Genomic DNA, 13,041 nt, shown 5'->3' on the forward strand with positions numbered 1-13,041 from the left:
ATGGGGCGCCCTGGATCCAGGGAGAGGGGCCGCCTATAAGGGGCGGGGGGGGGGGGCGGGCGTCCAGGGCTGGGAGACCCGCAGAGCTGCCACCTCTGTAGACTCCCAGAATGTCCCTCGAGATCCCCCAGGGCAGCTTTCGCTTCCCTTTCTCTTCCCATCGCACAGGGGAGGAGCTCAGGCCCGAGGAACTGGAGAAGTGTTTCGAAGACACAGTCAGAAGCTGGCAAGACCATGCCCTCTGACTCCGGCTGCAGTGCTCCTTCTATGGAGCCAAACCTCGGGCTAAAAGCGGAACATTTTGATACATTTCAGCCAGCGAGTGCCAGCTGGAGCTGGCGTGATTTGAGGAAGGAAGCCCGGGGTTGTCTGAAGAACCCAGGAGAAGACAGACCCTTTCTGTCCTGTGAGAGCAGTGATCCTTATCTCTTCTTTACCCCCACCTCCTCTGGGGCTAGAGTTTGAAGGAAAAGAAGGGACCTGTCAGAAATAAGAACCGGCTCCCCAGAGGCCTGTGCAACCAAACGGTTAAGGAGAGGTGCTGATCAGAAAGTGGTGGAGTGGCTGTCTGGGAGGAAACCCAGTTGGGGGGCAGACGTGGCCCTGTCTTGAGCAGGACTGGGGTTGGGGGAGCGTGAGGGTGGATGCACAAACTGCGCGGGTTGTTGAGTCTCAAACCCCCACTAATGAGGGGAGCTCGGGTGTAATCAGAACAGCTGACTCCCACTCACCGGGGAACTGGGTGATTGGATGGGTAAGGTGTGAAAGATCCGTGTAAAACCCTGGCACTTAATTACAGCGCAAGGATCTCTTCGTAGAGTCTTCCCGGCTCCCGTCCTTGACTGGCAGCCTGAAGTGTGAGTGACAGGTTGTCTCAAGTAGGTCTGAAGGGCCGCTGTGCAGAGCGATGGAGCCGCCTTCCTGCTCAACCCTAACCCCCAGTGGCGAACCCCCAGTGGCGGAGCTTCGGAGAGAGAGGCGCGCTCACACTCTGGCTGCCAGGAATGGGTGGGAGCTGCGGTCTGCAAAAGCTTCTAGTGAGGGCTGAGAGCTGGGAGCCCCAGCGGCCAAACCTGATCGGAAACAGAGCCTTGCTGGTGGTGGGGGTCAGTCTTTTTTTTTTTTTTTTTTTTTTGATCGTGGAACCGAGAGCACATTCAAGAGCTTGGTTCACAGCACATTTACCCTGCTTTGTCCTGGTGGAACTGCAAAGCCAGCGGGGGGCCTTGCAAATCTCAGGAGCAAGGGTGCTGGGGATAGGTAGGGGAGGAGGGAGAATGTTCCAGGCTGTGAGGTCTCCCCAGGGACAATGAAGCTCTCTCCCCAGGCTGGCACCTGGCTTGGATACTGTTTCCATCCACCTGGCTTCAGGGGACTCATGTCAAGCCTGAAAGGAACCTTAGGTCCTGTCTACCTGACTGTGTCTTTCGACGGATGGGGTCATTTGAGGGAGATGACAACTTTCACCTGAATGGACAGGACAGCTTAGGATCTTCTCACATGTGTCCTTTGAAGGCCATCTCTCCCCAGTCTGGCAGGGGAAGGGGAGGTGATCAAAGTCTTTGCTGATTTAATCAGGACTGTGAAGAGGGCCGAGTGCCGAAGAATTGATGCTTTTGAACTGTGGTGTTGAAGACTCTTGAGAGTCCCTTGGACTGCAAGGAGATCCAACCAGTCCATTCTGAAAGAGATCAGCCCTGGGATTTCTTTGGAAGGAATGATGCTAAAGCTGAAACTCTAGTACTTTGGCCACCTCATGCGAAGAGTTGACTCATTGGAAAAGACTCTGGTGCTGGGAGGGATTGGGGGCAAGAGGAGAAGGGGACGACAGAGGATGAGATGGCTGGATGGCTTCACTGACTCGATGGACGTGAGTCTGAGTGAACTCCGGGAGTTGGTGATGGACAGGGAGGCCTGGCGTACTGCGATTCATGGGGTCGCAAAGAGTCAGACAAGACTGAGTGACTGATCTGATCTGATCTGAGGGCTCTTACTTGCTTTTTTGTCGATTAAAATCCAGAGTGGTACACAGGGTGCTCACAGGCACAGCCCTCTTAGAGGTACTTGTCACTCCCCCGATTAACTTTCAGTTAGTTCCCTATTCACTGAGATTAGTATCCATTTTGCAGACCAAGGCCCTGGCAGCTTCTGCAGGCTCACTTCCCTAGCCTTCACCTCCCAGACTCCAGCCTCACCAACTGCCTTTCACTTGCTTAGGCTCCATACACACACTGCTCTTTCTGCCTGTGAGGCCCCTTCCCCACGACTTTGCACAACTCACTCCTGTCCATCCTTCAGTCTCCCCTCAAATGGCACCTCTTCAAGGAGAAGTTCCCATCCCCCTATCTAAAGGATGTTCCTCCTGTAATTCTTTCTCCTCGTATCCTGTTCTTTTTCTTCACAACTCTCCCCTCAATTTGTAATTTTATATACCCATTGTGTTTATGTGTTTACTGGTACATTCTCCCCTTAATACTTTAAAAAAATTTATTGACGTTTTACTGATTTACAATGTTGTGTTAATTACTGCTGTACAGCAAAGTGATCCAGTTTCATATATATATATATGTGTGTGTGTGTGTGTGTGTGTACATATATATATACACACAAATATATGGGCTTCCCTGGTAGCTCAGGTGGTAAAGAATCCACCTACAATGCAAGAGACCCCTGTTCGATTCCTGGGTCTGGGAAGATCCCCTGGAGAAGGGGTAGGCTACCCACCCAGTATTCTCGGGCTTCCCCGGTGGTTCAGAGGGTAAAGAATCTGCCTGCAATGTGGGAGACCTGGGTTGAATCCCTGGGTCAGGAAGATCCTCTGGAGGAGGGCATGACAACCTACTCCAGTATTCTTGCCTAGAGAATCCTCATGGACAGAGGAGCCTGGCGGGCTACAGTCCACGGAGTTGCAAAAAGCTGGGGACAACTGTGCTGACTAAGCACAGCACAGCACACACAAAGACACACACACACACACACACATCCTTTTTATATATATTCTTTTCTATTATGATTTGTCACAAGATAGTGAATATAGTTTTCCATGCTATCCCTTTAATACTTAATAGACTTAATAATTTGTGAACCTTATAAGGAGAAGAGGCTTGTCTGATATGTACACTTCAAATCCAGTATTTGACAAATGTCTCCAGATAAACATTTATTGGTGGTTAACGGATGAATGAATGATATTGGCATTGTTCATTTTAAAGGACAAAATTAGAACTCAATAAACTTGTAAACCTAAGCATTAGTGACTATTTCTATTAAAAAGGTAACAACCAAAACAAGATTCAGGGAAATACAAATTCCAAGGTTTATTAGGTACTTCTTAAACTAACCATCCATTCAGCAACCATATATTAAGCTTCTGCTATAGACCCTGTGCTTCTGGCCAGGAATACAAATCTGAATAAGATCTGGCTTTCAGCATCAAGGAACTCACAGCCCAGTGGGTAGGGTGGATGTGTAAACAAATGGTTATAGTATAATTTGATAAATGCTACAGTAACATATGTACCTAACTCTGTCTAAAATGCCTGCATCCAAGACCTGATGTCATTGCTGCAACTAAAGATAATGACAATTTCGTCAGCCAGATAGAGCAGAGAGAGGTCATTCCAGGCTAGGGGAACAGCCTGCAGAAGAACAGAGGGGAGAAGGAAGGTGGCTTCTTTGGGGAACTGACACTGGATTGTGTAACTGGAGCGAGGGGGTGGGGGCCAGATCACAGGAGGCCATCACGTAGGCTCTGCTAAAGAGTTTGGATTTTGCCTGGCTACCTGTGGAGACTGGGGATCCACTGGATGGTGTTAATCAATGGAGTGACACCGTACCTTCATATTTGTCTGTTAGACTTATAACCCTAACATCAGCATGTAGAATGGATGGGGTAAGGGATGGGGGAGTGTCTCTCAGAAATAACCCCAGCCAGGTGGCTATTGCTATTGTCCAAGCGAAGATAATAAGAGTGTAAATTAGAGCAGTGGCATTCATCCACTTCAGCCAATAAATTTTTTCCATTTATGAACTAAGCACTATGTAGGTGGTAGGATATGATATTATTAATAATAACCAATGTTTATTGGGTGCTAATGCCCTGCTCTATTCAGAGCACTGTACAGGCACTAACTGATTTTATCCTCACCACAATCCTATGAGTCAGGACAATTATCATTCCCATTTTGCAAATGGGGAAACTGAGGGAGAAGAGGTCATATAACTCACACTTGCTTACACAGCTAGTAAATGACAAAGCTAGGTTCTGAACTCAGGTAACTGGGCTTTAGAATCCATGCTCTTAACTGTTATCCTATACTGATAAGATGGTAATGCAAAAGCTAGACAAGGTTCCTGGTCTTGCAGAACCAATGTGCTGGCCCTGGAGATGTAAAGAAGACAGATTAGAGCAAGATTTAGATTATGGAGTCAGCAAAACGTGGTTCCTGTGAAAGAAAGAGATGTCAGGGTAATTTCATAAGATCCTAGCTTTGTGATTGGTTAGGTATTCTTGCCTGGAGAATCCCATGGACAGAGGAGCCTTGCAGGCTACAATTCATGAGGTTGCAAGAGTTAGACATGACTTAGTGACTAAACCACCACCACCACCAGGGCTGTGCCAGTCACAGAGCTAGGAAATACAGGGGGGTGGGGTGGTAGTGTGTTCATAGGTGGACTTGGAGGGGCAAGTTCAGTTTGGGGTAAATTGGTGTTGAGCTGTCTATGGGATGTGTAGGTAGAGCCATCCAGCAGGCAGTTCAAGTCTTATATCCAAAGAATAGAAGAAACTACTCTCTGGAGACAGAGGTGAGAGGCATCAGGATAGAGGTGATGGTTGAAATCACAGGTGAAAAACTGTCTAGAGGACAGGCAAAGTCAAGGTCCAAGAAAGAGGATAAGTTCATAAAAGACTGACAAATTTAACTGCATTAAAATAAGACCTCTGTTCATCAAAAGACATTATGAAAAGACCGAAAAAATAGGAAACAAAACTGGAGATGTTTGCAACACATATAACTGCCAAAGGGCAAATATTCAGATCATATAAAGACATCATAAAAATCAGCAAGAAGACAAAAGAAAAATGGACAAAAGATACAAGCAGATACTTCTCTGCAATGGGCTGCTATGCTTCATATACTTTTATGTATGTATGTCGTCTTTCACATTAAATAACTGTAAAAGAGAGAAAGGAAGAAACAAAGAAAGTGAAAAGAAAAAACAGGAGGAAAATCAAGAAAGTGAGGAACCAAGAAAGTTGTATGAATGTCAAGCATGGAAATAGTCAACTGTTCTAGAAATCACATACCAAAAAGAGTAACATCTTCCCATTGGACTGACAACTTGTGAATGTTTAGGCAGAATTCTGGACTTCCCCTGTGGTGCAGTGGTAAAGAATCTGCCTGACAATGCAGGAGACACAGGTTCCATCCCTGGGTTGGGAAGATCCCCTGGAGAAGGAAATGGCAACCCACTCTAGTATTGTTGCCTGGGAAATCCCATGGACCGAGGAGCCTGGTGGGCTACAGTCCATGGGGTCAAAACAGAGCTCTGAGGTGGTCTCCAAGACGCTCAGACCCTGGTGCTCCCACCTATGTACTCCTCTCCTCGAAGTAGGTGGTGAGACCACCCCTTCCTGATTAGGTTTTGTTATAGAAGTCTCCATCTTAGCAGCCTGTTGAGCGATTCACCTGATGCCCTTGAAGTAGCAGACAGCCTGTTGTGAATAGCCTTATGGAGGGGACCACATGGCTAGGGCCTAAGGGCAGCCTCTAGGGGCTGAGAGTGCTCCCTGGACATTCAGCAAGAAAGAAAACAAGCGTTTCCATCCTATATTCACAACCCCAAGCTCCAGAAAGGAACATAGCCCAGCTGATGCCTTGATTTCAGTCTTGTTAGACTCAATGTGGAGAACCCAGCTATGTCACTGGATTATGAATCCATAAGACTGGACTCTACCATGCTTGAACTTCTGACCCACAGAAACTGTAAGGTACTACATGGGTGTTATTTTAAGCCACTGAGTTGGTGTTAATTAGTTATGCAATGATAGAAACCAAACACAGCAGATCATTGAGGACTTCAGCATCTAGTTGGTCATTGAGAGAAGCCTTTAAAATAAGAGTCCCCCCCCCCAAAAAAAAAATAAAATAAGAGTCCCATGCTCCTGTGGTCTCTCGCTTAGATTCAACAAACTCTCCTTCACTCTGCTCCCTGAAAAATTTGGCTCAAATAGATCATTTATTCCACCCTGTGCTGCCATCATTTGCCATCTTGTCATCGGTGTCACAGTTTTCCCCTTGAATCCAATTTCTTCGTTCATCACTCGGCTAGGCTGTGAGCATCAAGGAGGCAGCTCTCTTTGTAGAGTTTCCTTATCTTCACCTTTATGCCCCTGGCCCCTTTTTCCAGCCATGACACATGGTGAGTGTTCATGTTGGTGCAAATGTTGGCCAAAGGGGTGAAGTGATGAATGGCGAAAACCCATGTCACCTCATTATGCCTGAAGGGAAGCAGGCTTTGGGAACGCAGGAAGCTGGCTTTCTCTATGGCAGTCTGGGGCTGTGGACTTCTATGGGGCCATTGCCATGGCAGGTAATTTGCAAGCCCTGGAGAGACCCTTACTGGTGATTGTGGTTGTACCCTCTCTAGAGCCAGTTGTCCACAGACCACTGAAAAGGAACTCATGGAGGGGCTGCTGGGATGGCCCTGTCTACTAATGGTTTCAGAGATCTGAGCTGTAAAAAGCTTCTGAAAGCCCCTTGGTGGGGTTATTTTATAGCTCTTCAGGAAGGCCAATTATTTGAAGGCCTGAAACAGTTGGAGGGCTCAGGAATACATCAGAGGCTGTGTAACCGCGGCTCTACAACTGAGTTTCAGAAGAGTCCTTTGGCCAGTACTCTAGGTTAGGAAAAGAAATAGCGGTTTGTCACACTCCGCTAAGGTGAATTGACATTATCCTTCTGGTCTAGTGCCGGATTTGAGCTTTCTGTTCTTTTGGAAATGTCCCTCACTGGATCTTAATTGCTTCCTTCTCCTCCTCCTTTTCCCTGCTTCACTTCTTTTCTCCTTTCACCAATGCAAAGCTTTTTCGTCTCCAAGACACTTGTGAGGATTCACCTTTCTCCTTTAGATCAGCGGTCTCCAACCTTTTTGACACTAGGGACCGGTTTTGTGGAAGACAATTCTTGTACAGACTGGGGGAAAGAGGGATGATTCGGGATGATTCAAGCACATTAAGTTTATTGCACACTTTATTTCTATTATTATTACATCAGCTCCACCTCAGATCATCAGGCATTAGATCCTGGAGGTTGGGGACCTTTGTCCTTAAGCAGGGCTTCCCAGGTGGTGCTAGAAATAGAAGAACCCACCTGCAAAAGCAGCAGACGAAAGAGATGTGGGTTCGATTCCTGAGTTGCGAGGATCCTCTGGAGGAGGGCGTGGCAATCCACTCCAGTATTCTTGCCTGGAGAATTCCATGGACAGAGGAGCCTGGTGGGCTACAGTCATGGGACCACAAAGAGTCAGACACGACTGAGCAGCTGAGCACTGCCCTTAAGCAGTCAAACTCCTCCTCCCTTGATCCTCGGTAGAGTCTGACTGTCTCTTCCTGGATCCCCTTGATTCTACTCTCCCACCTCTTCCTCCTCCCAAGTCCCAGCCAAGGTGGAATCCTTTTACCTTGTTAGTTAGCGAATGCCAAGCAGTTACAGTGAGCGGTTCATCTCCTGGGATGCACGTGTGCGTATCTGAGATCTCAGATTCAGGCATAGCTTCAGGGCTGCTAAGACCTCTTCACTGGGTTGTGCCTTGTTGCAGATTTCCTGGTTGGTTGGCAAAGGGGAGTGAGAGAGAGGGGTGTGGGCCAGAGGGAGGCATGTATTGGCAAGGGTGCAGGCACTTCTAGCATTGTTCCTTTCTGCTGCCTGGCAACACCAATTATAAGAAAGTGAGATACAAGAAAGTGAGTTTCCATCCTCTTCTGTTTATGCCAAGAGCATGAATTATTTTCTTTTTCTCCAACTTTATTGTCTGTAAACTTCTTGCTGCATTTCTATCAAAGAACAGATCTCTCATGTACTTGATACTATGTATAAAGTAGATAACTAATGAGAACCTACTGTATAGCCCAGGAAACTCTACTCAGTGCTCTGTGGTGACCTAAAAGGGAAGGAAATCCAAAAGGGAGGGGATATATGTATACGTGTAGCTGATTCACTTTGCTGTACATCAGAAACTAAGACAACATTGTAAAGCAACTATACTCCAATAAAAATTATTTTTTAAAAAAAGAACACATCCCTGAAAATCTCTAGGAGAGCCTGGGGAGACCCTGTATCACACATTTCTACTAATCCCTAAAGAACAGTCATGAGGTTAAAATGTGGCTCCCTACAGGACAACGGCAGGCACAGCTGGAGTGCTGTGTTCCTGCTGTGGGTTGGAGGGAGCCTCTCCTTTTGGGTGAGCTGCCAGGAGACTCAGGAGTCTTACGTTATCTGGGTCTGGGGAGAAATCTGCCCACCGTGACCAGAAGCTTCATGGCTGTGTTCTGTGCTTCTCCCTCGTGGCTGCTGAGCACCTGGGGTGGAGGATGTGTGTGGGTGGACATGAACTTCATGACCTTATCTGACCCAGTTTGATTCTCTTCTCCACATCAAGTTGCAATATTTTCTTAGGTGGTATTTCAATTTTGGTTCCTCAAAAGGTGACAAGAAGTTTTGTTTTTAATCCATTTGAACTCAAAGAAACAGTTTGATTTCCTTGAGAGCCATCTCCTCCAAGCTGTCTTCCCCTTTTGTTTCTGTGACGCATCCAAGTCACCTCTGATCTGTTTGAACAGGTCCTCAAGTTAGACCAGAAATATCATCTTCTCTCTTAGGACAGCTCTCTACTCTTGGCCACTTCCATGACCTGACTGTCCCTCTGCGCTTCCAGTCACCCGGCTGCACCATGCTGAGGCTGTCTTGAGTGATTGCTTCCTCCCTCAGTTAATAGGCACCGATGTTCACTCTGATTTTCCTTTTGAGATTTCTCTTGCAACCAGTTCTTTATGTCTAGTCTCATCAACACTTGCCCTCGTCCAGGATCTCATCTCTTCGTCCATTCATTCAACACATATTTAGTGAACCTCTACTCAGTAGCGGTGTGGGCTGGGGAGCCTCCTAGCCCAGCATTCAAAGCCCCGCTGTCCTATTTCCCAGTTATGTGACCTTGGATGCATTTCCCAGTCTCTCTGAACCTCAGTGTCTAATTTGTAAAGTAGGAACAATAATACCTCCCTTATCAGGCTATTGTCAAGATTAAAATTATACATGTTCTGTACGTTGCCGAGCAGAAGGCTGGTGGTTTGTAGGTGTTCAATTGTTACCCGCCAGTTGATGTGTGTGGCACCAGTTAAGGGTGAATGAGACTGACCTTTTATAAGAATGAGATGGACATGCACACTGCAAGTCAATCACGTGCTACAGTTGCAGCCAAAGACATCTGTAGGGGAGGCGAGGGGGTCATGAGCCTACCCGGGAAGGATCAGGAAAAGCCTCAGATGGGAGGCACAGGTGAGCGGATTTTTGAAAGACTGCCAGCCGAGTCATGTTTGCCAGAGTACCATGTCAAGCCCAGCATCTTCCACCAGGGTGGCCCTGACCCGGTGACCCCTCTTGGCAGTCCATCTGCTCCTGTTCACTTCCCATGAGTAGTGAGAGTGACTTTTTGAGACATAATTCATGGGTCATTAAGACCTTCCAGTGGCTTCTGCTTGTACTTGGAGTCCAGTGAAACTCATCTGTATGGCCGGGGAGGCCCAGAGTGACTGGCCTGCTTCCTCCTAGCTCAGCTGCTGCCCCTCTGCCTTGCCCATGGCTGTCCTTCCTGCTCTCCTTCCAGCCTTTGTCCCTGCAGTACCCCTGCCTGGAACACCTTCCCAGGGCAGCTCCTTCTCACCCTTCAAGTCAAAGCCCAACCATGACACCTTTGAGTCCTTCCCTGCTCCCCTTGTCTAAAGTAGAGATCCTTCCTCACTGTCTCCTCCTTAGTTTTTGATCAGTATCTTGTTTATTTCCTCCACACCCCTCCTTGGCTATCTGCAACTAGCTGTGTATTCATTGGTTTGCTTGTTTACTGTAGGAGCTCCCCATACACTTAATTTATCATCTGAACCGCTCGTCCATCATGTCTTCCATCTGAGGTTTTTCCTGATCATTTCTAGGCCTGTGATTGGCCTATGACTGGCGTTCAATAAGCATCTATAGGTACATCAGTCAGCTGAGAAGATCGATTTCATCATTGCTGGACAGCTGGCAAGACCGGACTAGCAGGACCCTCTGTATCTCCATGGCCTTGATCCAGTCAACTCCAGATACAGTCAGGCAAACTTTCCTTAAACCCACTGTCTTCACGTCTTCCTCCACTGCTTGTTGTGTCTAGAAGTATCATTCTTGATTTTACTTAGAACAATTTTTTCCATTTCAAAATTGACACCTGGTTATTGTAGAAAGAATGCAAGAATGGTTATTGTAGAAAGGAAGGAAGGGAAAGAGATTACTCATAGTTCTTCCTCCGAGTTATAACCATCACTAACATTTAAATCTTAACTTTGACTTTTCACTTTCATGCATTGGAGAAGGAAATGGCAACCCACTCCAGTATTCTTGCCTGGAGAATCCCAGGGACGGGGGAGCCTGGTGGGCTGCCGTCCACGGGGTTGCACAGAGTCAGACACGACTGAAGCGACTTAGCAGCAGTAGCAGCAGCAACATTTAAATGAGTTTCTTTCCAAGCATATTTGCTATGAATATTTTAAATGCAACATCATATGGCAAATATAAAATTGCATAAATTGATTTTTAAGAAATAATCTCTTTTTCCTGACTATAAAAGTGTACTCATTTACAGTGAAATGTTACAGAAATGAAAATATAAAGAAGAAAAGAATTACTCGGATTCTTCTACATTCTTTTTGTTTTTTAGCTGGGCTGCTTGGCATGTGGAATCTTCGTTCCCTGACTAGGGATCACACTCTTGCCCCCCTGCATTCGAAGCATGATGACTTAACCACTGGGCTGTCAGGGAAGTCCCTCTTCTACATTCTTAGTCTTTTCATACACACCCACACACACCCACACCCACACCCACACCATACTTGGTATTTCATTGTATCTCAAAACACAAGTTCAACTTTATCACACATTATGGAGGACTATTTTGTAAAACACTTTGTTGAAACACAAGGAAGAGAATTCACATCACATTCTATCCAGCAGGAGCTTATTTAAATTCCTTTCTCTCCTACTGGTCTCTTTCCCAGGCGGTGAAGAAGAGTGGAAAGAATGAACACGGGTCCTGCTGCCAGACTTGCTTGGTTTTATTTATTTATTGATTAGACTGATCTTCCTCTTAGTTGCAGCATGTGGGATCTAATTCCCCCACCAGGGATCAAACCCAGGCCCTCTGCTTTTGAGCATCGAATCTTAGCCGCTGGACTACCAGGGAAGTCTTCAAAATTGGTTTGAGCCCCAAGTTCTGCTGCTTACTAGCTCTCGGACCTTGGATGAGTCACTTAATTTCCCTGAACCTCAGTTTCCTCATCTGTAGAGTGGGGAATAGCACCTACCTCACAGAGTTGTTAGTACTTGGAAAAAAAAAAATGTTTAGAATGGAGCCTTGCACATAATGAGCTGTTATTATTCTCCTAGTCTCCTCCAGTTCTTTCTGTGTTTTGGAACAATTCAATTACCATATCATTTTGTCTCCCCTACTCAGCAAAGCAGAAGTCTCATGATTGGAAAATGTAAGCAGATGTAATGTGCCCACCTGTGTACATGTGTGCATATGCATGTACATAGCTCCATCCACCCTAAGGCTCACTAAGGGAAACTTCTAACATCAGCAAATATTTCCACAGGGAGTGTTTCTGCAGCTTGGGAAATAGGATTCATTTTTGTTTCACTTTCTCATTCATGTTCTTCCAATCTCTCTTTATATATATGCCTTTTGTGTGTATGTGTATAAGTGACACAGCCAAGATCCTACTACATATATTTCTTTAAAGAGTAATTAACATAAGAACATTCACACGTCTTAGATGCAAAATGATGTGAATAGAGACTGATGACCTCATATTTGCTTCTTGGTATTGTATTACTTTTTAAACATAAAAAATACAACCAAAAATCTTGTACCACTCACAATGTGGAAAAATCACTATGGAAGTTCCTTATTATTATGTGACCATATTTAAAATTTTTTAATGGAAGGCAAAAAGAGATTCTTTGTTTAGTGTTTCTCCTGGCTCAGTCTTCTACCATGTTAATCATTTATAGCAGTTCAAAACTGCTGGAACAGAACAGCAGCAGTTATTGTTTTGTTCCTATCAAGCCTGGCAGGAGATACAATCCCAAGGATGGAGTGATACATATGGGTCAAACCACACCTCCTGGTGCTAGAAAAGCTGTGGAAGCAGAAGAGGGGGAAGGAGATGAGGGGATTCTGCATGGTCAAGCCTTGCCTTAGGGAGATGCATAATCAGACCAGATTACTAAGATTGGGATACAAATTCAGTGAGAAGGGACCCATAAATACTTTGATATGTGATTTTACCAGTTGTGTTCTGAAATTTAGCTTTCAGTCAAGTGGAATATAAGTTTGTGTAATTTTTTTCACAGAAGTTGCGTTTTCCATGAGCATATGACTATTTTTCTTCTACTTCCATATATCACAAACAGTTTGGATTGGAGTAAAATTCTCGAATCTTTATTGAGTTGGCCAAAAGGTTCTTTTGGGGTTTTCTGTAATATCTTACTTTCTTCACTCATAATGCTCTGGATATAACTTAAAAAATATTTAGCTTTGCTAAGAAGTCTACAACATAAAATCCATTCATTTGCTTATAATGCAAATAAAAACTTTCCATTTCCTGGATGGTTATATTATTTTCTTGCATGCCTTATAAGTAAAAACTATTTCCAAAAGATTTCTAGAAATGGATCAGATAATTAATTGCACCTGGAATCCAGACTATGCTTTTGTACTTTCAGGCAA

This window comes from Bubalus kerabau, chromosome 5 (genome assembly GCF_029407905.1).
Source record: "Bubalus kerabau isolate K-KA32 ecotype Philippines breed swamp buffalo chromosome 5, PCC_UOA_SB_1v2, whole genome shotgun sequence".
NCBI lineage: Eukaryota > Metazoa > Chordata > Mammalia > Artiodactyla > Bovidae > Bubalus > Bubalus kerabau.